Consider the following 23154-nt stretch of genomic DNA (forward strand, 5'->3'; position numbering starts at 1 on the left):
TGCTGCTTTCTTGAAGTTTGCACAATATGGAAGGGGAAAGTAGCCTGGATGCCAAAGAAAAAAAGAGAAGATAGTGATACATCTTCCTTTGCACAAATGAAAAAGCTCATAATAATTCCTATAAAACCTTTATCAAATAGAGTTTGTTTATGGAGCTGACAGATTTTCATGGGGAGGAATAACATAAACCAAAAGAACCAGTCATGCTATTTGACTTTTCTTTTTAGTTGAATTAAATTTAGGTGTTTGGGGATGAAGACAATTATTTTTGTTTTAAGCCATCGTTGCTAATTAAGGCCAAGGCAGCAATTAATAAGACAAAAAGCTAATATTTGATGGAGAATTTCCAAGGCACACTTATTATGATGATATATGAATAGATTTGTAATAAAATGAAGTCCATACTTGTGGTCTAACCTAAAACGTTTAGGGATGTACCACTTTCTGATTTCAGGCAAAAGTTATGGGATTAACTTTTGTGGGATTTGTAGTGTTCTCTGTTTTTAAATGTTTTAACAATTGTAAACTCCCCAGAGCCACTGGGAGTCAGGCAGCATATAAATATAATTTATATTTATATTTATATTTATATTTATATTTATATTTATATTTATATTTATATTTATATTTATATTTATATTTATTATTATTATTGAGTGTGTCAGTATAAAAAATCAGCTGACCAACTAGCCTCACTGTTTCTGGAAATCTGTACTCTTTCAGGACTCCTTTTTCATGAGTCTCTAAAATTAAAAGGCTACATTTTGATTGGAAAAGTTGGCTACCAAGTTCTCATGTAGTTCTGATTATAGGCCCTGAAATTTATATTTATTGTTGAAATTAGTAAATTAGTATTCACCAAAAGGTGTTGTTGTTTTGCTTTTGAAAGATCATTTTGCTTTTATTTAAAGTTTTGTTTGTTTGTTTGTTTTAGTTCAAGAAACTAATTAGAAGAGATTTACTAAACCCATGGTGGTTGATCATTCATAGTGGGTGGGCTGTGTTCAACTGGATGAGTCTCATATTGCACCAGCTTGCTTTAATTATAAAGGATATATATATATATATATATATATATATATATATATATATATAAATAAATAAAAATATATAAATATAAATATAAATATAAAATTTTTAGAGGATTTTAGAGCTCTCCTTATAGCCACTCTGCAGATAGGTTTCACTATGATAGTAAAGTAGCTGTGTTGTCCTGACAGCTGGCTTTTTGCACTGAGGACTTCAGAAATGGCCTGTGGCGGGATAAAAAAATAATTGCTTTTGCCCAAGATATTTTCCATACTGTTATATGCTACAATAATCAGGAATGTACATGGAAACTGCCACCTGAAGGGAGCTTTCCCCAGCAGCTGTGTTTGTAGTAACGAGACCTGTAGCTTCAAAATGAGAAGTTCATGGCCAATGGTATCTTTCAACTTGTGCAGCAAATAAGTCCTCAGAAGCTGCTGCCTTATTCTTCCACACTTGGGAATATTAGTCATTATCAAATGTGTCCTGGTCTCTTGGGGCTAGGAGACCCAAGCTTTGTGGTTGGGATTGGATAGCTGCTGCTTTTAGCCTGAGATATTTATTTTTCCTCTGGACTTTTGGTTGAATAAAACTTGAGATATCTGACTGTACTCTGTCTTTTGCATCTCCTTCCAGGGAGATAGTGGAGACAAAATGGAGGCGCTGGTCCTTGGAGTTCAACCTGTTCCACATGGAATTTCAGTTCTCCTCAAAGATCACACGTGCAGCTTGGTAGTGATCCTGGAGGCCTGGATGACAGGGAATACACAGGTTGGCAGCTTAGGCAAGTGTGACAATTAAGTCCTTACCTGAAAAGAAAATCAGGCCTGATCACAGTCATTCATCTCCTTGATACAAGTTGAATTATTGCAATACACCCTATGTAGGGCGATTTTGTGTTTGAAAACTTCAGAGATATTTGGACAGATCACCTGCTTAAGCTGAACTGGCAACCTGTTTACTCTCAGACTCAATTTAAAATGGAAGCCTGACCTTCCAATGCTAAACATAATCTGGCCCTCTCTTCAACCCCGAGGCCCTGCTGCTATCTGAAATCCATCTGTAGGGATCTGCAAGGAGGCTTTTCCAAGAGCAGTACTTGAAAACTTGAATTATTTTGGGTAATCTTGCTTACCTTTCTTTCTGCCTATTTATCTCTCTCTTATAAAGCACCTAAAATTTAAAAGGTAAAACAGTCCCTGCCCACAGACTAATCTAATAGACATGACACCAAAGGAGAGGAAAGAAAGAGGGAGGGGAGATGAAAGCCAGCCCAGAACTGGAGTGTGCTTTCCAGCAGGGAAGAAGGAAGAAAGCTTTTTGCAATTATTCCTCCTCTGGTCAATAAAAGCAGTGAAAATGGTCCTCTGCTTGTCATATCCACTTTCTGAGAGGGAAGGCTGCAGTCTCCCATTAGTTCACAGTCCACCAGCAAATGGCAAAGGGTGTAACAAAGGCCCCCAGTTTTAGCTATCATGCTGTAGCCACCCCAGAAGTGTAGGTTAGAAAGACAAGATATCAGTGCTTTAATAAATAAAAATAAGCAAAGCATAAAGCTGTAGCTGAATAGGGCAATCCTAATCAATCCCTACCACCAGTTGGAAGAAATTTGGATATGGCAAAAGAAAGAAGCTTAAAACTCTAAATGAGACAGAGTTGTTGTTAGTCACACCATTCCACAGAGAAGCTGAGAGATGGCGTTAGTAGTCTCCAACAGCTATTTAAAAAAAAACCTCTACCTTGCTAAAAAGCCTCCACAGCCCTTCTCCTGCTTCTTCCCTGATGCTAAGTGCAACCATAATTTATTACATTACCAAGCAAATGTTTATTTCCAGCAATGGATGCATAACTCACCTGAACTGAATTATTCCTCATAAAACACTAATACGCATACCTGATAGTTAATTGAAGAATTTTAAATAGAGATAATTTAACCAAAAACCTATTTGGATTCTCCTGCACATTTGAAAATTCTGAGAAGAACCTTCAGAATGTCACCTCAGCAAAGATTCTGATGGAGCAGATGCATGTTCATCATACTATCATTACAAGAAGGGCTGGTAGAAGGGAATTAGCCTTTTTATAAATCCTTCAGCAAATGGCTGACCTTGCAGAAGCTCAGAATCTAAGCAGGGTCAGGCCTGGTTAGTACTTGAATTAGAAACCTGCAAGGAATGTAGGCTAAACTGGGAAGTTGAAGAAAACAACCCTAAACAATGCAATGGCAGATCACTTCCATATTGCTGCTAAGAAAATTACATGATTATGTATGTATAATCACCTCAAGTCTTTTTTTTTAAGAAAAAAAAGATAGAAAAAATGACATGGATATGACTTGAAAGCAGAAATGTGTGCATCCTCTAGAAACTCATATTCTGATCTTACTCCATTGAGAGATCCATTCTGATCTATCTCCATTCTAACCATTGGTTTTCTCTGCCATTCTTAAGAGGAAGGAGAAGGAGAAGAACATCCTAAAACACTAGCCTTAACTCTTTTTGTGATCAAAAGAAGATGAACCTCTTTGGGAAAATTAAAAAACCAACCCTGCATATGACTACTGCATTGTTGAAACATATGTTACCAGGTCCTGAATGAATAAGACGTTCTCTATCAAGAAAATATTATTTTCCTTCTTTAGCATGAAGATAGCAAAACTTCTGTCCAGGCAGCATTGTCCAATAGATTTATTTCTCTCACAAACATTTCCTGCAAATTTGTTGAAAGCTGCTTCCCACCTCTACAGCCTTGGTAATCTCCCACCTGTCGAGCATTAATATGGTGTACAGAATGGCAGATTTATGAGTTGTACCAAAGACAAGCATGAAACAATATATTTTCCCTTTGCTTGATAGGGACTCTGCATGAGACAAACTAATACATTATTGCAGCCGAATGCTCCTGTTAGCTGTTTTCCTTTCCGGAATTAAAACGAAAGGAAAAGGGAGATAAAACAAAACAACACCACAATCTACCCTGAATTGTATGCATTCAGCCTAGTTACTGAAGCTTTAAAGTTTATTAAAGTTTATCGACCATGTGTATACATTTCTGGATTTAGGCTCAATTGCTTCTCTCCAAGCTGGAACATTGAATTAAGATGCAGAGCCTCACTGTGGCTCTCATGGACTCCAACTGAGCTACAGGTAGCAGAAGTCTCCTTCAATTAGACATAATCATCACTCACAGTCAATAATTGTGCTAAAGGCTGCTTTCAAATCTGTGAGGGATTCGCATTTAATGTACTGATTCAGCTTGTCTGAGCCAAATTCACTGTGTACTGAAACCAAAGCAATTTAGATCTTGCCTACGGCCCTTCTGGCAGTTCATCTAGTACTCAACACTGTTAGGACTGTGAGATACAATTTAATCGGAGACATCTGTGCACAAAGAAGACCTTTTTCCTTTAGCAGAGAAAAGACTACGCAATGGATAGCTGTAGGTTTTTATATGAAGAACCAGGCTTCTGAAAAATATAACGTTTAAGATACAGCAGAAAGATGATGTGGTTGGGTATATAATTACTTACACACACACAAACCTGCATGTTTATGTGTGCCATGTTATACATGAAATGCACATCAAGGCAAGCAGCACCCTTTCTTTCCCCTCCAAACTCTACAGTAAGAAACACTTCAGAAGCCCAATTCCTTGATTAATCATTTAATGGTATTATAACATTTATTGTCAGCCATATCAGTGTTGATGAAGAGATGGTTCACACTGCAGATCTCTAAAATATAACACTTTTCTCTGCAGATATGTGTTTGTTATGGAAGGGGCTTTGAAGGTTTCCTCTGCACTACCAACTTTAAATTAGCTAAATTAACTTACACAACACCCTGTGGGTTTCTTTGCAATTCTCATACCAAGAAGGGGAGTAAATTCATCTGTTTCTCTTAGTAATTTAAGGAGCTCTTGATTGAATACCAGATTACCAGGTTTTTAGTGCCATAATTGTCAACATAAAATGTTTTCATGTTGAGAAGTATGTAAACATTATGTATTTAAATATCATTTCAGTTCTCTTAGTTATAACTGTGGTTATATCTATAACTCTGGAGAATGGTCTTGGTATTGTATAGACCATAATTACCAGGGATACAGCCATGTTCTTTCAACTTTTCACACAGAGAAATAAAGATAGGATACTGTTTGAATAGCAAGAGCAGAGCACTCTCCATGACTACTTTGCAATGATAATCTTCCCTTCTCCCAAAATCTTGGAATTAAAACCTGAATTTTCAGGTGACAGAATATCTTTAGATATTAAAGACTGTCCCCTGCCTCTTTTGCAAGTAAACAAAGTACATTTTCCCTCTTCCACCAGCAGCAGTGCAGGGGGAAAAAAAGTTTCTAAAATTTTCTTTGCTAGGAAAACTTTCTCTGCTCCTTATATGTTTCAAGAATTCTTTGGAGCTCTGCCACTAAAACTCTACTTCAGACTTGCAAGATTGATGTCAGCCTTGCAAGTTAGGCCAGACAGGAAGCATGATCAGATGAACTAATTCTTCTTTATTGTAAGGTTACGTTAACAGAATCTTGCAAGTCTGCAAGCACATTTCTCCCCATCACCTTTACAGCCCAAGAAACTAGGGAGGGTCCCTTCTGAGATGTTTGTCATGCCCACTTTCCTGCTGCAGGCTACACTGCCTCTTATCCAACTGTTCCCTTGGCTGTGGCTCTTTCCCCTTTCTCCAATGGTCATTCCCACATACCATTGCATTAAGACACAAGACTACGATTATTTCCTTTTACAACAGCTACTCACAGTTTATTTATTTATTAGCTTTATATTACCACCCCTCTCTCCTGATGGGGGACTTCATGTCCATATTGGCTTAGCCAGCTACAGTAGGCAAGAAACTTGCAAGAACGGACTTCTAAGGCTATCAAAGCTCTTAACAGTAAATTTATTGTAGCCAAGTTAATGAGGCAATGATGAAAGATTTCTAGTGGCTCCTATGTATTAAATGCAAGCCCTGTTTATAGTTAAGTCCAAGCTCAAATTCCTGTATCTTTTTCTCCTGCTCATGTAATGTAACAGGCTAGAAGTCATTCTCTTTTAGATGGGAGAGAAAGTTTCAATCTGTGTCTTATTTTGGTAATGGGCTGATCTGGTCTCAGGCTCTTTCTTGCTCTCATATCCCCCCTCCTACTTTCTAAATCTTCATCAGTCAAAAAGAAATCTTGTCCTTTTGCACAACAATGGAAGAAAATATATTAATTTTTATAGTAACCAATACCTTAGAGGAGGAGCAAGAACATTACATTGAGTTTGACTTCTTTTGTTTTTCAAAATGCCATTGTTGTCCAAAGCAAAATCTGCCAAGGTACTAATAACAGTAATGACAATCCTCTCTATCCATCATCCTTGGCTTGACATATTAGTTTTAAAATAATGCATATTCAGGAAAGTTATGTAAAAATCAGCAAACCAATAAAAAGCCATGTGGCATCCTAAAAACTGACAAATTTAGAAATATGGTGAGTTTGGATGAAACATATATCAGAATATTTGTGTAGTAAAAGTAATAGAAGATAAGAAAAGTATCTGAGACCCTAATGGGTTATGAGTATAAATCAAATAAATTGCAATAAATATATACAAAATTTATAGTAGCAAGCACAGATTTTCCAGGGTTGTTTAAAAAATGAACACTTATTGCAAAATTAGGTGGGATGGAGCTGTACATGAGCACATGTGAGTACTGGACTTCCAATGGCCTGTGCAGAGCCATCAGCCCATTATATACTATTTCATGCAAGCTTTCTGAGATCAGTTGTGACTCTGAAACAAAGTCCTGCCCTCAGATTCTAAGATTCTAATGCTTTGGAAGCCTCATCTTGAGAGGCTATTAAAAGCCAATGTAGATTAGATAATCCTGATGTCAGTCTGCCCACCTGTGCTTTGGGCTGGAGGATGTAGCAAACTGCTGATATTTATTTGTTGCATTTATTGTCCACCTCTAATTCAGGTTCTAAAGGCAGCTTCTGTAGTGCTCCATCCTCTTTTTTTTTTTTTCCCTTATATATATTTTTTCCCAATGACTCTTTTTTTTAATTTATTTATTCAGTTTATGGTCACAGGCCAAAATACAGAAAGAAAAATAAAACGAAAAGAAAAAACGTTTTGTTGTTGGTTAAAAGGCAACTAAAAGGAAAGGAAAAGACAGAAAGCAGTTAGTATTTTTTTTATCCCAGGGCAGAGTATCTCTCTTGCTGATCTTAAAAGCAGTAAAACAGAATTTGGCCAGTGCCAGAGCTGTAAGATTGTACTAATCAGCCAGCAGTGGTTGAACGTAAAAAAGGTCTATGCACCCTGGGAAGTCCACTAAAAAAGATGCAATGTACCTTTTCCTAATATCTCTGTAGAAGAGACAGTATAAAAAAAAATGGCTTAGGAATTCCACTGCATTTGATCCACAAGGACATACTCAGTCATTATAAGGGACTTTTTTTAATTTTCTTTCCAAGATAATAGTATGCAGAGCATCACAGCAGGGTGGGGTGAACAACAATGATTCTGAGAAGTAGGCTGGGCTGAGACGGAATGACTAGATCAAAGAGCCACTTCCGTGGCTGGGTATGGATTAGGACCGGGACCTCCTCATTCTTAATCTGATATCTTAACCAGTATACTGCCCCAGCTCTAATTTCCTGCTTTCCAACCTCCTTCCTTCTTTTTAACTATTCTGTGGCTATCAGTGGTAGAGCTAATGGAAGCAGAGAAAGATAGCTACTAATTTGTACTTACCTCCATCCTTTAAGGAAGAAAGTGGATAGAATGAAAAAATGTATTGAAAATTTTCAGTGTACACATATACAAAAGTTTGCCATCAGTACATCTCAAATAGTAACCTGCTATTGACTTGCTAGATGATTGTATTTTATCCTTGTTAGTCAGATAGCCTTATAAATTTGACTTTTGAATACATCTTTGCTGCCACTGCTGGGATTTAATTTTAGATCAAAAAGAGGGATTCTATGGCCCAAGTAAAGTAAGTCAAGCCTCCAACAAGCTCAACTGTAGGTGACTTCATAGACATATTTTCTTGGCAAAAATCAAGGTCATCTCCAGGAGAGCAAAAGGCCAAGATGGCAGGCATGGCTAGCAACCAAAGCCCCATCCATTTGTACTTGCATGCACCTTTGACACATGAACAAAGGGGCATGGCTTTAATAGTGTAGTTGTGCCCTCCATATTGGGGGTGTCCCTTTCAAACTTTGATTGGATTCATGGCATGGTAACATATCTTCCTTTAGAAAATATTGCATTACAAACTGCTGCAGGATAAATGAAAAGGGAACAGTGGAAAAGAGATTTCAGCAAAATGTAAAAAGCACCCCAGAGACCTTGAGGTAAGAATAGAGGTATGTCCTGAGTACTGAGAACATTCTGTGTTTTAATCTGTGAAATGTTGGAGTGTAGCTATGGTAGGTCTTATGTATATGTATATGTATATGTATACGTATATGTATACAGTATGTATATGTATATGTATGCTTGAGGCTGTCTAAATGCAGCAGCACCATCATCAGATATTTTATGATGATTACACCAATCACTGATGCCTCTATATCTAAGCTGCCTCCCCTCCTGAGGATTTCCTTCCAAAACCTAGCTATGCTAAAAAGACACTTCACATCTATTCTACACATATTTGTGTAGAATAGCACAAGGGCAGGATTCGCTGACCAGAGCTGTGGGACTAGATGAATCTAGGGTACATGGCAAGACAGGAACTGGAGGCAAGAGTCCGCAATCTGGAACACTGACAGCACTGGGCTAGTACGTGGAGGCTAGGGGAGACCGAACTGGAACCACTGAACGAGGCTTGGCTCTGGAGGCAGGACTGGACTGGACTGGATAATCCAGTTATCACCTTTAAAGCCCTACATGGCATGGGGCCAGGTTACCTGAGGGACCGTCTCATCCCCATAACATCAACCGGCCCCACTCGGTCATGCTGAGAGGGCATGCTACAAATCCTGCCAGTAAAGGAATTCCACCTGGCGGGGTCCAGGAGGTGGGCCTTCTCTGCAGTGGCACCCACCCTCTGGAATATTCTGCCCCCGGAGGTGAGACAGGCCCATTCACTCCTGGACTTCCAGAAGAACCTAAAAACCTGGTTCTGCTGCCTCGCTTGGGGTGGGAGGGGCACCAGTTCATCTTGGGGGTGGCTATTATAGATCTTTCCCCAACAAACAAGATCTGCGCTGCTGGATTTTGTATTTTGTATTTTGTATTTTATATTCTATATTTATTTTATTTTTATAGTTATTTATATTGTAATTTATGTGTTTTAATTTTGATTGTAAACCACACAGAGTCCCCTTTTCGGGGGAGATGGGCGGTGATGGAAATTTGAAATATAAATAAATAAATATATTTTTAAGAAACATCCAGGTGAGACTGGGTACTGGAAGCAAGACTGAGCTGGGCTGGAGACTCAAGGCAAGGCTGAGAACTTGAAACAATACTGGACTGGACTGGACTGGACTGGAGATTCTAGGCTAGGCTGAGAGCTTGAACACGACGAGACTGGACTGGAGATCCTGGGCAAGGCTGCGAATCTGGAGCATGGCAAGACTGGACTGGAGTTCCTGAGCCAGGCTGGAAGCTTGGAGCACGACAAGACTGGACTGGAGATCCAAGACAAGGCTGAAAGCCAGGAGCAAGGCTGAGAGCACACTTGAGTTGTGCTGAATTGTGGTGGTGAGGTCCGGAACTGGACGCAAGGCTGTGCTCGCAAGGACCGGCAGGGAGAAGATCCTCTATGGCAGCTTGCGCAGAAGGCAGGTCCTCGAAGGTAGAAAACATGGGGTGGGTGGGGAGGAGGGTGCAGACTCCTTTTTTTTAGGGTTCCCCCCCCCCACTACACTAAAAGCCAACACAAACCTTCAGGTGGACATTTTCAGTACCTGGATTCCAGTTTCCTCTTTAAGTAGCTCTCACTTCTGAATCTGTCTTGAATGTCCCTCATCTAATCTTGGGTGCAATATAAAGGCAAAAGTTCTGTTTTTTGTGAGTTCTCTCTTTGGAATACCATCTCCTGTTCAGCATAGCTTTGCTGAAGCTTTGCCCTTATAAGATTGATCTTTTTGGATTTGCAATTTTTGCAAAGTTTCAAATATTTGCAATTTTGAAGAAGGAAGAATCAGCATTTCCCCATTAATAGTCTGTTCCCCAGAATGACTGTATTTTTTTCCTTTTTCTTTCTTTTTTAATTATATTGTTGTAAAACATAGATAGTACATTATATTCTTTTGATACAGTGGTATCCGTATAGTATTGACCAAAAATTATTAACACTCTAATGTTCTTAGAACATTGAAGATGGAAAAAAGAGAAGTATTATATCAGTATTAACTATGATTTAAAATGACAATGTTAATAGGCATTAAGATTATTTAGCTTTCTGATCCAGAACTGAATATAACATTAACATATTTGCTGTACAATAAGGGTTTCTGTCATAAGCTGATTACTTGCTATTAAGGTCTCCACTGTATTGTTACAGTGTTACAAGACTATTTGGTTTCTAACTTCCCCCTTTTGGGGTTTCTGCTACTTTACAATATTTATAAACATGTGGAAGCTAAACTAAAAATGTTTATATTTGCCATGCTGTATGATATATTGTACCAACAGGAAGCTCTGGCGTGGGCTGGTCCATGAAGTCACAAAGAGTCGGAAGCGACTAAACGAATAAACAACATGATATATTGTATATATGGGGACCACTCTTGCTTAAATTTGGTTAAACTGTTGTGAATATACTGTTAATTTTGCCTTTGCTGCATATTCCCCAAGTTTAAGTTCCCAATCAAATATTGTCGGAATTATATCTTTCTTCCAGTATTGGGCAAAATTTATTCTCACTGCCATGAGCATGTATCTCATTGTAAACCAGGAATAGCTTTTGATGCTGCCATGCAAGCCTTACAAAAGCTTAAAGAAATTTGGCTGCTTTAACACTTCGAAGAGAGATGCTTTGTTGGTATTAACATGCTTTGCAAAGCATCTCTTTCAATTGCTTTGCACAGCCTAGTCTGCATAGGCCTCTATCCATTCACAACCAGTTTAGGGCATGGCTAGAGTCTCAAACAGCTCACAGTTGTGATAATCACATCTCTGCCTCCACATTATTGATTGAAAGTTGGGTCCACAGATTCCTGCAGGCCAGCTTCATTAAATGTTTCAGTTATCCACAACGACCAGTTCAGTTTCCTCTGCCCCTGTTCAGTCAGGATAAAAGGTATGGTAAGCAGTGCCTCTGCTGGACCTGAATAGCCCCAAACCACACATAGGAATAGATAATGGGATATTGAGAGTTAAGACCAATATATATATATATATTTATACACACACACACACACACACACACACACACACGGGGGTGGGGGGGAGATTCATGGCAGGATTAAAGCCCTGCTCTTAAACATAATCAAGATAAAATTGTGAAAGGGGCAATAATAATTTTTAGGCCTTAGCTAGGACATACTTAGAGATGACATAAAAATCTCTAGATTTTTATAAATTTTATAGATGAACTTATAGATTTATAGATGAAATAAAAAATGTGACATCTAAATGTTTTCTTAGGATTGTTACATATACTCCAAGTTGGCTCATCCCTCCCATGACTGCCCTAAAGGCATTTCTGATTTAAGACTGCTGTGATTTAAGCTTAACTATTCTACTCCCCTTTACCAATATCAGAAATATTTCTGGTATGTAAAAGAGAGAATGTGAGTTAAAATGTCAAATTCTCTTTCCTCAGAAATTTTCTCTTGTATTTGGGCTTTAAACCAGTGAACACTTATAGATAGATGCTTCTATTCACTTTTGGAAAAAAAAATAGATATTTCATTATAAACTTTGTAATCAACTTCGTTAATTTTTTAATAGCACACATTGACTTCTCTTAGGCCAACCCAGCAACCACCAAGACAGATGCAAAATTAGAAATGCCACAATTTGAGCCACAGGTCAACAAGAGAAAGTGTTGTCAGACAAACAGGTCACAAATGTTGTCTTGAAATCATTATACTTTCTACACAGGAAGTGGCAAGTTCAGCGATAATTAGCCATGTCTTTATGGTGCATTTAATTTCCATGATGCCACAATAGCTGTAACAGTATGTTCACAAAGGCAATGGAGTTGAAGGCTGGTAACCTTTTAGGTGAACTTTAATTGGAGTATCCTTACATTAGGGCTCTAATAGATAATAAGATCATTGTTGTTTAGGTCAGCTTCTGCTAATTTGTGTTTGTGTATTGCATGTATTTGCCATATTATGCCTGCTTGCTACAGTATCTGCACTCTCACATGTACAACTGCAATATGTGCTAATTTGCAATGGACTTTTAACATACTGTATTTTAAAAAATAAAAGCAGGTAAGTCCATGCAAGTTGCCATTTCCTCATTAACATTATTCATTTAAATCATTTTGTTAAACTAATGTCCTCAAAATGTATCAATAGCAAATCTGACAATGCATATTATTGCAGATTTGTTGGAATGTAACAGTGGTGGGTTGAGTCATAAGGTTTAATAGACCCACTATATTCTGGGACATAATATCTCCATCTGAGATGTTGTGGGCAGGTGACAGGAAAGATAATAATTTCCATGCCTAACTTAGAGACTTCTAAAAGCTTCTGGTTGACTATGGTTGGTTGGAAACAGAATGCATGACTCTTTGGAAGCTAGACCCAGTTTAGTTTGATCCAGCAAAGCATTATGCATTCCTGTGAATGGCATTTTATTTCTTTCATAAGCGTAACTGAGTGCCTTCAAAGAATCCAGCTTCAGTTTCTGCTCTCCCTAGGGCAAAAGATCACATTTCTCAGACCAGAGAATGTACTTCTCATTGGGTTGATATTACCAGAACAGTTCTCGTCTGCTGTAAAGTTGTTCCTTAATCCTCTTACTGCTCCTGCCAATGTGTGCCATCCACACATTTTGGCTACATTATATAAATTATGCAACTCCCAACAATTGTTTTTGATTGTTTCTGTCACCTTGAAAAGGCAGGTGCAATTCCTCTGAATCAGGGAGAAGGTCTGTAATTATACAGCTGGAATAATAGTAACCATGTACAAGATGTGGGGCATCAGATGATTTTGTGCTGATTTTGTTCTAAATTCATTCCCATTGTATTTCCATCCCCAGTTGGGACAAACTGTGTAACTGTCATTTCACTAAGTCTTCTCTAAAAGAAACTACTAGTTTTTCTTTGTAACTTGTAAGTAAAAGTTAAAACAGCCCAACATTGCATTTATTCTTCTGTCTTGCTTTTCCAGTGCCCTTGCACAAGCCAGGGTGGATTACAGAATGAACCATTCACTGCAATAATATTCCAAAAAGCAATGGAATAAAAACAGAGACAGCAGAACAAAAGAACAGCTTTGAATAAAATCTTTTTTTATCCAAAGAACAGCCCCCTTTCTAAACCAGAAAATGGTGCAATGGTAGAAGAGAGCGACTTCATATAGTCCTAAGAGATTATGCTGATCTCCTTGAAATTCTATAGCTCCTCTGAAGTTCAACTGAGAAAAAAGCCTTGAAAATTGCTTTAGGCAAAATCTGGTGGTAGCTCAAGCATATATGTAGACGTTCCCCAGAACCTGAACTGAAATTTCTTCTAGTAGTTGGTTGATCTATTTAGCATGCTCAGGTGTCATGGGAAACCAAATGACCAAACCTATGATTCCAGTTTCTTCATATGTGGGCTCAGTCTCAATGTTTATTTCATGTGACTCTGAAATGTGCACTTGACCCATCCTAGTTTTGTGTTTTGTTTTTAATGGGAAATGATTGTGTGGGTAGACAGCGTCCTGTTTCTCTGCCAAAAGCATACCCCAGATAGTTGCAAAAGAGCACCTAAGGTTAAATACAGATAAGCAAAGTAATACAGTTCAGCATGCTGAAGTTTGAAATTGTCAGCAAGTATAACTAATCTTCAGTAAAGTCATCTCCTAGGCACGGCGAAACGCAACATTACTTTCAACTATAAAACTACATTGAAAAGTAGCTATTAGGTATAAATACTTTCACTTACTGAATTGTTGATGCTTGCCCTTCATAAATCACAACATTGCTAAATCTTTCCTAAGGTGAACAGTATATAAAAGGGTTTATGTTTCAGCAGTTTGCTGAGGACACATTTCTTAACCACTCCTTGGTTACAGTCTTTAAACATTCAGCTCATGTATTCAGTTCAACCCTTCTAGCTCACGCCATCATATGAATTTGGTAAATCAAATTGCCTATTCGGCTATTACAGATCTGTATCCTTACCTTTTAATTCAAATATAGTATCAACAAATGAAGATATAAGTAATAAGTGCAAATGAGCATGCAGAGATATTGGTTGCAGTTCTTTTTTAAATATGAGTAAAAAGCAGATATGTATATGTATGTGTGGGTACACACACACACACACACAAACAAATAGTACTTATAGCCAAATAATTATAGCCTTGGAAGTTTCAGTACAATTGTTTTTGCAGAATGAATGTTTGTATGGCTGCAGTCTTGATACCAAGGGTGATCATTATGACATATAGATGTCCATTTATAAAAATGGAAGGAATAAGTAAAATTAATTATAATGTGAAATTTTTTTTTGAAGAAATGGGTAAGCAAATAAAATGGTACATAAAGTTTTTCAATTCATTAGAAACTAGTGCATTAACTTAAATTTTAAAAAGGGTGCAGTTATAATCCATTCAGAATCATGATATATGGAATGGGATGAATGATATATGAAATAGAACTAGAAGTATTGAACATAGACAAAATTGGCATACAGTTATAGATTATTACAGGGGAAATACCAAGATAAGGTTTAGTTCCTTCCACATCACATTCCTTCCAAAAGGCAAAGTCCAGAATTTCCTAGATTACTAGCATTTGTCATAGCAATTAATACAAGACAAGGAAAAGTGCTAAATATTGGATTATATCAGCAACGCTTACACAGACAATTTTTGCAAGGGAACATCCAGGATTTCACATTTGAAAACTGAATAGCCATGCAAGAAACATTTGTCTTCCTCACCAATGTAACATATAAGACATTTCATGATGAATACAATATTATCATTATGGTCTCAATTTCTGCATTTAGTTATTTATTAGATTTCTATCTAATTGTACCTTTTTCTGTACAATTCAAGATGGAATACTGTACATAGTGCTCCCATCATATGTTTCTCCATGACAACAATCCTGTAAGGTGAGTTGGACTGAGAGAAAGTGACTGGCTGAGAGAAAGTGAGTTACCCAACTAAGAAAGAGAAACCCAACTAAGTCTACTGTAGACTAATATTTCTAATAAGCATGAATTCTACTTAAGAATGAATATATAGCTAAAATATCTCTATGATAAAATTAATTTCATATATGGATTCCAGAAAATAGTTCAACATTGAATATTTTTCTACAACTCTGGCACAGATTTTATTCAGTGTTCACATTATACTTCTTTGTTGTTTATTCGTTTAGTCGCTTCCGACTCTTCGTGACTTCATGGACCAGCCCACGCCAGAGCTTCCTGTCGGTCGTCAACACCCCCAGCTCCCCCAGGGACGAATTCGTCACCTGTAGAATATCATCCATCCACCTTGCCCTTGGTCGGCCCCTCTTCCTTTTGCCCTCCACTCTCCCTAGCATCAGCATCTTCTCCAGGGTGTCCTGTCTTCTCATTAAGCGGCCGAAGTATTTCAGTTTTGCCTTTAACATCATTCCCTCAAGTGAGCAGTCTGGCTTTATTTCCTGGAGTATGGACTGGTTTGATCTTCTTGCAGTCCAAGGCACTCTCAGAATTTTCCTCCAACACCACAGATCAAAAGCATCGATCTTCCTTCTCTCAGCCTTCCTTATGGTCCAACTCTCGCAGCCATATGTTACTACGGGGAACACCATTGCTTTAACTATGCGGACCTTTGCTGTCAGTGTGATGTCTCTGCTCTTAACTATTTTATCGAGATTTGTCATTGCTCTTCTTCCAAGGATTAAGCGTCTTCTGATTTTCTGACTGCAGTCAGCATCTGCAGTAATCTTCGCACCTAGAAATACAAAGACTTTCACTGCTTCTACATTTTCTCCCTCTATTTGCCAGTTATCAATCAAGCTGGTTGCCATAATCTTGGTTTTTTTGAGGTTTAGCTGCAAGCCAGCTTTTGCACTTTCTTCTTTCACCTTCATCATAAGGCTCCTCAGTTCCTCTTCGCTTTCAGACATCAAAGTGGTATCATTTGCATATCTGAGATTGTTAATGTTTCTTCCAGTGATTTTAACTCCAGCCTTGGATTCCTCAAGCCCAGCATGTTGCATGATGTGTTCTGTGTACAAGTTGAATGGGTAGGGTGAGAGTATACAGCCCTGCCATACTCCTTTCCCAATCTTAAACCAGTCCATTGTTCCGTGGTCTGTTCTTACTGTTGCTACTTGGTCGTTATACAGATTCTTCAGGAGGCAGATAAGATGACTTGGTATCCGCATACCACTAAGAACTTGCCACAATTTGTTATGGTCCACACAGTCAAAGGCTTTAGAATAGTCAATAAAACAGAAATAGATGTTTTTCTGAAACTCCCTGGCTTTTTCCTTTATCCAGCGGAAATTGGCAATTTGGTCCCTAGTTCCTCTGCCTTTTCTAAACCCAGCTTGTACATCTGGCAATTCTCGCTCCATGAATTGCTGAAGTCTACCTTGCAGGATCTTGAGCATTTCCTTATTGGCATGTGAAATGAGTGCCACTGTTCGATAGTTTGAACATTCTTTAGTGTTTCCCTTTTTGGTATGGGGCTATAAGTTGATTTTTTCCAATCTGATGGCCATTCTTGTGTTTTCCAAATTTGCTGGCATATAGCATGCATTACCTTGACAGCAACAACTTGCAAGATTTTGAACAGTTCAGCTGGGATGCCATCATCTCCTGCTGCCTTGTTATTAGCAATGCGTCTTAAGGCCCATTCAACCTCACTCTTCAGGATGTCTGGCTCTAGCTCACTGACCACACCGTCAAAGCTATCCCTAATATTGTTATCCTTCCTGTACAGGTCTTTGCAACAGCGGGTGCCCTCCTCTCTAGAGAAGCACACACAAGCACAAAAACATCACTTATCTTTATACCTTGCCATCTTAGTTTTTGATCATACCCATTTTTGCCTGGAATTTACCTCCGATGTTTCTAATTTTCTGGAAGAGGTCTCTTGTCCTTCCTATTCTATTGTCTTCTTCCACTTCCACGCATCGCTTGTTTAAAAATAATTCCTTATCTCTTCTGGCTAACCTCTGGAATTTTGCATTTAATTGGGCATATCTCCCCCGATCACTGTTGCCTTTTGCTTTCCTTCTTTCTTGGGCTACTTCTAGTGTCTCAGCAGACAGCCATTTTGCCTTCTTGGTTTTCTCTTTCTTTGGGATGTATTTTGTTGCCGCCTCTTGAACAATGTTGCGGACTTCTGTCCATAGTTCTTCTGGGACCCTATCTACTAAGTCCAGTCCCTTAAATCTGTTCTTCACTTCCACTGCATATTCCTTAGGAATATCAGTGAGCTCATATCTAGCTGATCTGTGAGTCTTCCCTAATCTCTTTAGTCTGATCCTAAATTGTGCAAGAAGAAGTTCTTGATCTGAACTACAGTCAGCTCCAGGTCTTGTTTTTACCGACTGTATAGATGTCCGCCACCTTTGGCTGCAAAGGATGTAGTCAATCTGGTTTCGGTGTTGTCCATCTGGTGAAGTCCATGTATAAAGCCATCTCTTAGGTTGCTGGAAGAGGGTGTTTGTTATGCACATTGAGTTTTCTTGACAAAATCTATCAGCCTATGTCCTGCTTCATTTTGTTCACCCAGGCCATACTTACCTGTAATTCCAGGTGTCATTTGACTGCCCACCTTAGCATTCCAGTCTCCCGTGATGAAAATAACATCTCTTTTAGGCATGTTGTCCAGTAGGTGCTGCAGATCCTCATAGAACTGCTCTACTTCAGCTTCTTCAGCATCTGTGGTTGGGGCGTATATTTGGATCACTGTGATGTTAGATGGCTTGCCCTGAATTCGAATTGAGATAATTCTATCTCAGTTTTTTGGATTGTATTCGAGCACTGCTTTAGCCACTTTACTATTAATTATGAAGGCTACTCCATTTCTTCTGTGGTCCTCTTGTCCACAGTAGTAGATCTGGTGGTCATTTGATGTGAAGTGGCCCATTCCAGTCCATTTCAGTTCACTGACACCCAGAATGTCTATCTTTAATCTTGACATCTCACCAATAACCACATCCAATTTGCCCTGGCTCATAGATCTTACATTCCAGGTTCCAATGGTGTGTTGATCCTTAGAACATCGGATTTGCCGTTCACCACCAGCACCGTCGGCCGCTAGCCGTCCTTTCGGCCTTGAGCTAGCTGCGTCATCATGTTTGGGGCTAGTTGAACTCATCCTCTGTTCCTCCCCAGCAGCATTTTGACCATCTTCCGACCTGGGAGTCTCATCTTCTGATGGTATACCAACATATCTCTGGTTGTACTGATCCATTTAGTTTTCACGGCAAGAATACTGGGGTGGGTTGCCATTACCTTCCCCAGGGATCACATTTCGTCTGACCTCTCTGTCATGACATTCCCGTCTTGGGTGGCCCTTCACAGTTTAGCTCATGGCATCATTGAGGTGCTCAAGCTCCAGCACCATGCCAAGGTAACGATCCTTTGCATACTGGATAAATATAACATAGTTGCTGCAAGAAAATTTCCAAGTTATAGTAATGTATAAATGGGAGAAATGTTTGTGGAGAACAGCAATGGTAAAATAGCTAATCAAAGAGACCTTAATTTTATTTTGCTTATGATGATGATTCATAACCTAAGTTCTCCATCAGATACTGCATTATCTATATTACATCTCTTTATTTTGATTAAGCAACTTTGTTTGCATCAGTAATTGTTAAATTCTGGGGTGATTCATTGTGCTGGATGGTAGAGTAATGCATCTGATATTTGCCAATGAACATGTGACTGTTATTAATATAAAAGATGCAAGAAGTATAAATTAAGAGCTGCATATGGCATATCAGTCACAATTAGACCATTTTGTAATTTTTTTTGTGGAAATTAGGTGGTGCAAATTAGGTGGTGCAATGATACTAATTATTTTAACATACTCTGTCACCCTGCCTGGCAGGCATGGCCTCTTAAGAGGTAGCTGGGAATTAGTGTTACATGTCAAGAAGCTATCTAGACACCCACTCATGCCTGTTATATTTCCTGGTACAGACAACTACTAACTTTGCAGATTTAAAGTATGAGTGAAGTTAAACTTGGAAAGGGATTCATAAAAAGAGGACTGAGCATAGCCTTATCCAGGCCAGTGTGTTTTTCTGAAGTGATCAACCAAATGCCTATGGGAAACCAACAAGTAAGATGTGTGAATAATTTTTGGTTAGGAGAGTGAATAGTTCAATTACAGCTGCACTGTGTGGTTACCTATACAAGGCTGAAGTTGAAAATCTCCCACTTCTCATTCAGTTACGACCAAGTTTTTTAGTTCAAGGCCAACACTTATCATCTGAGGGATGTGCTGAATATCGCTGTCCAAAACAGGGAAGGGCCAAGCCAAAAACTAAAAATGATCCAATTTATTTTTAAATTAAATATAGTTAATATACATTTCCCTGTGTATTTAATAATAATTTCCACCCTTGATCACTACTGATTACACTTTGGCATCAACTTTTGGAGATGTTCTGGGAGCAACATCCCGAGTTCTGAGAGTCTGCAAACATCTCCGTATCCCTTTTTCCAAAACTTGGAGAACAATTGACAGCAGATAGGACAAGGGTAGATGGTCAGATGGTTTGGTCAATCAAACCATTAATGTAGAACAGCAGTTAAGAGAAGAAAGAATTGCGTGCAAAGATCAGTTATAGAGTATTGTTAAATATTACTGTATGCCAGTTGTCAGGTTTTAAGCAGTACTATGGGATTACATAGTATAAAGAACATTCTGTTGGTTTTCTAATATTGTCTAATTCTATTATTTATTTCATTTATTATGTTATCTCTCAGCTCCTTTTTGTTTCCTGCATTCTGGGCTGGAAGGATTAGCCAGTGAAAAGATAATCCACTGTTACCAGGGGGCACCACTTGGAGGTTCCTTCAACCTAACCCATCAAAAACTAATGTCTGCTCATTCCACCTCAAAAATAGGCAGGTCAGATGTAGGCTTGCTATTATCTGGGATGGAGTGAGACAGGCACATTATGAGACACCATGTTACCTTGGTGTAACACTGGACCGAACATTAACCTTTAAAAGACATTATTGCAACTTAAAGCAAAAGATTTCCACCCATAATAATCTTCTCAGGAAGCTGGCTGGTAGTACTTGGGGTGTTCACCCTACTACTCTACGCACGGCCACCCTCACATTGTGCTACATGGTGGGAGAGTATGCCTGCTCCATTTGGGGCCGCTCTGTGCACTCTCCGCAGGTGGACAGGGTGCTTAGTGATACATGTCATATTGATACCAGATGTTTAGGCCCCACTGTACTTGATAAATTATATATCTTGGTGGGAATAGCCCCGCCAGGCATTAGGAGTGTGGCACAAGGTGTGGAATATGGAAAGGTGTTACATGATCCAGCACACCCATTATTTGGCCAAGTACCTCCTACAAAATGGTTGAAGTCAAGAAGGAGCTTCTTAGACTGCACTGAGGAGATTGCTGCTACACCTCAAACAGAATGATTAAAAAGATGGAAATCTCAGGTAAAACATCTTCATAATTGGATAGAACCACTTGAGGAGTTGCCAGGAGGTTTGGAGGAGTGGACGGTTTGGAGATGTTTAAACAGACTGTGCACTGGTTTGGCCACAACTAAAGATTATATGGAAAAATGGGGGGTTCTTTCTGAAGGCAAGGATATTTGCTGCGAATGCAGAAATATTCAAACAACTACCCATCTTTTACAGTGCCCTTTGGGACCGACATGCACACAGAGTGACTTATTGGTCAGAAACACCTCTGCCATCAATGTGGCCCGCCATTGGGCTAGAGTTATATAAATTTTATATTTTTATTAAATGTTTTTAACTTTTTAACTTTTAATTACTACTTTCCCCCTTTCTATTTCCTGCATTTCTGAATGAAACGAGATGAGCAACTTTTTGTTATGGAAGTTAAGAGGGTGGAGATGATGGTTTCAGGCACAAACTGGACTTTACTAAGATTACTTGTGAGGGCCTTGTTCAGATACCACCTAAATATTATCTAAGATTAAATAAGACTATTACTATGCTTCAGCTAATCAGTGCTGTGAAAAATAAAATAAGGTTAATTAACATGATTATTAATGCCATCAATCACTAAATCTTTTGTGATCTATAAATTATGAAATCAAAAATGACAATGATTTTTTTTTTAAATTAAACTCTGTTATCAAAGTATTTTGTATGTATGGCAAATTCCAGATGGTAAATTCCAGATGACAAGCCTGGCACTAAATGCTTTTCAGTAGCCCAACAACAGCAACATGAGGAAGATGTGGGAAGGGTGGTGGGAAATTGGAAACAGCCTTCTTGGTTTGCAGCTTTTTTTATCTGATAGACTTCGATGTGCTTCAGTGTGTTGTTTTTGAAAGCATATGAGATCTCATGTACAACAGCTGCCCAAAACAAGGATTTTTGAAGGAAATGTGAATTCAGTTTTTGCATTCCAAATGCCTAGGTTGTAAATGCCCAGTGTTTTAAATTTGCAAACATTAGTTTCAGATCTAGAGGGATTGAATTAATTATGTGACTGACTTTGATACAGAAATATGTAATTATATCAAATCAACTTAATTTTATAAAATGGAGAAGAACTATGATTATAGAGTCAGGTCCTTCAAAGTGCTATGGCCAGTTTCTCAAGACACAGAGTAGGTTGATAATTGTTGATCAAAAGAAACTCAAATTGAAATAGAAATGGAATAGGTTGCACATGAAATATAGCAGAGTTTTAACATTCGCTTCGAGAGTTTTAATAATTTTGGTATGGAAAATTGTCCTGTACAGTTTCTACATGGAGGCCTAGATCCAAAGACCCTAAAACAAGTATATAACATCAGTTTAATTGGCAGCCAGAAGAGACTCTCCCTTGCTATTGCAACCATTTTGTCCTTTGAAAAATTGTTCTAGATGTCCCCTACCTTATTGGATATTGTTCATAGGCGGTTGAAGGAGGAGGAGGAGAATAAGGAGCTCTCCTTATAAGGTAGAAAGGACAGATATGATAGTCACTATTTATAAAAATGGAAAGTGAGACAAAAGGAAGAAACTAGAAAAATCTGCTATGATTTTACCATAACATTCAACTTTAGGCAACTTTAGCCAGTAATATACTTAAAATGTAAAGTTCTAGTGCAAATACTGTATATTAGCTTTGTAATTATTGAAGTATGACCCAGACTCCTCTGAATGAAGAAATACATTTGGGAACATTGGAGTATGAGGATTTATCTTGAGAATCAACAAGAAGAAATTAAGGAAGAGTAGCAACATATCTTTTGCTTAATTCATCTGCTTTTTCAAATATACATATACGTATTCTATTGATGGAAATAAAGGAAAGTTTCACCTTATTCAGCTAGTGCATTTTTCTCTCACTTCCTATCTTACTAGCTTTGTGTAGCATGTCTCTCTAGTTAACATTTCCTAAGCAAGAAGAGAGATGTAGCCTTTTCTCAGTTATATGTTTCCATCCATTTAGAGACCAACAGATAAACAAGGAGATGATTTTTCCTTACTCTGGGGTTCCTCAGTTTGTCATGTTGCTGCTTTCTGTTTTATTTTTTCCATGTCCCATTGTCAGCAAAGTTGAAAAAAACATTCTCCCCAACCCTGCCAGGGCATTAAAGATAGTGGGAGCCAGGGTGCTTTCCTTTTAGAAGGCAAAGGTCAGACCCAGTGTTAAAAGGGCAGTCGGGGGTCAGCATAATACAGTAAGAATTGGTGGGAGGGTGGGGGAATGGGAGCCGTTAGGTTAGCATATTGTCCTGGAGTTAAGAGCTCTGCTAAAGGCCTGATCCATCTTCATCCTTGTAATGAGGCTATTCTTACTTT

Source organism: Candoia aspera, chromosome 3, assembly GCF_035149785.1.
Source record: "Candoia aspera isolate rCanAsp1 chromosome 3, rCanAsp1.hap2, whole genome shotgun sequence".
NCBI lineage: Eukaryota > Metazoa > Chordata > Lepidosauria > Squamata > Boidae > Candoia > Candoia aspera.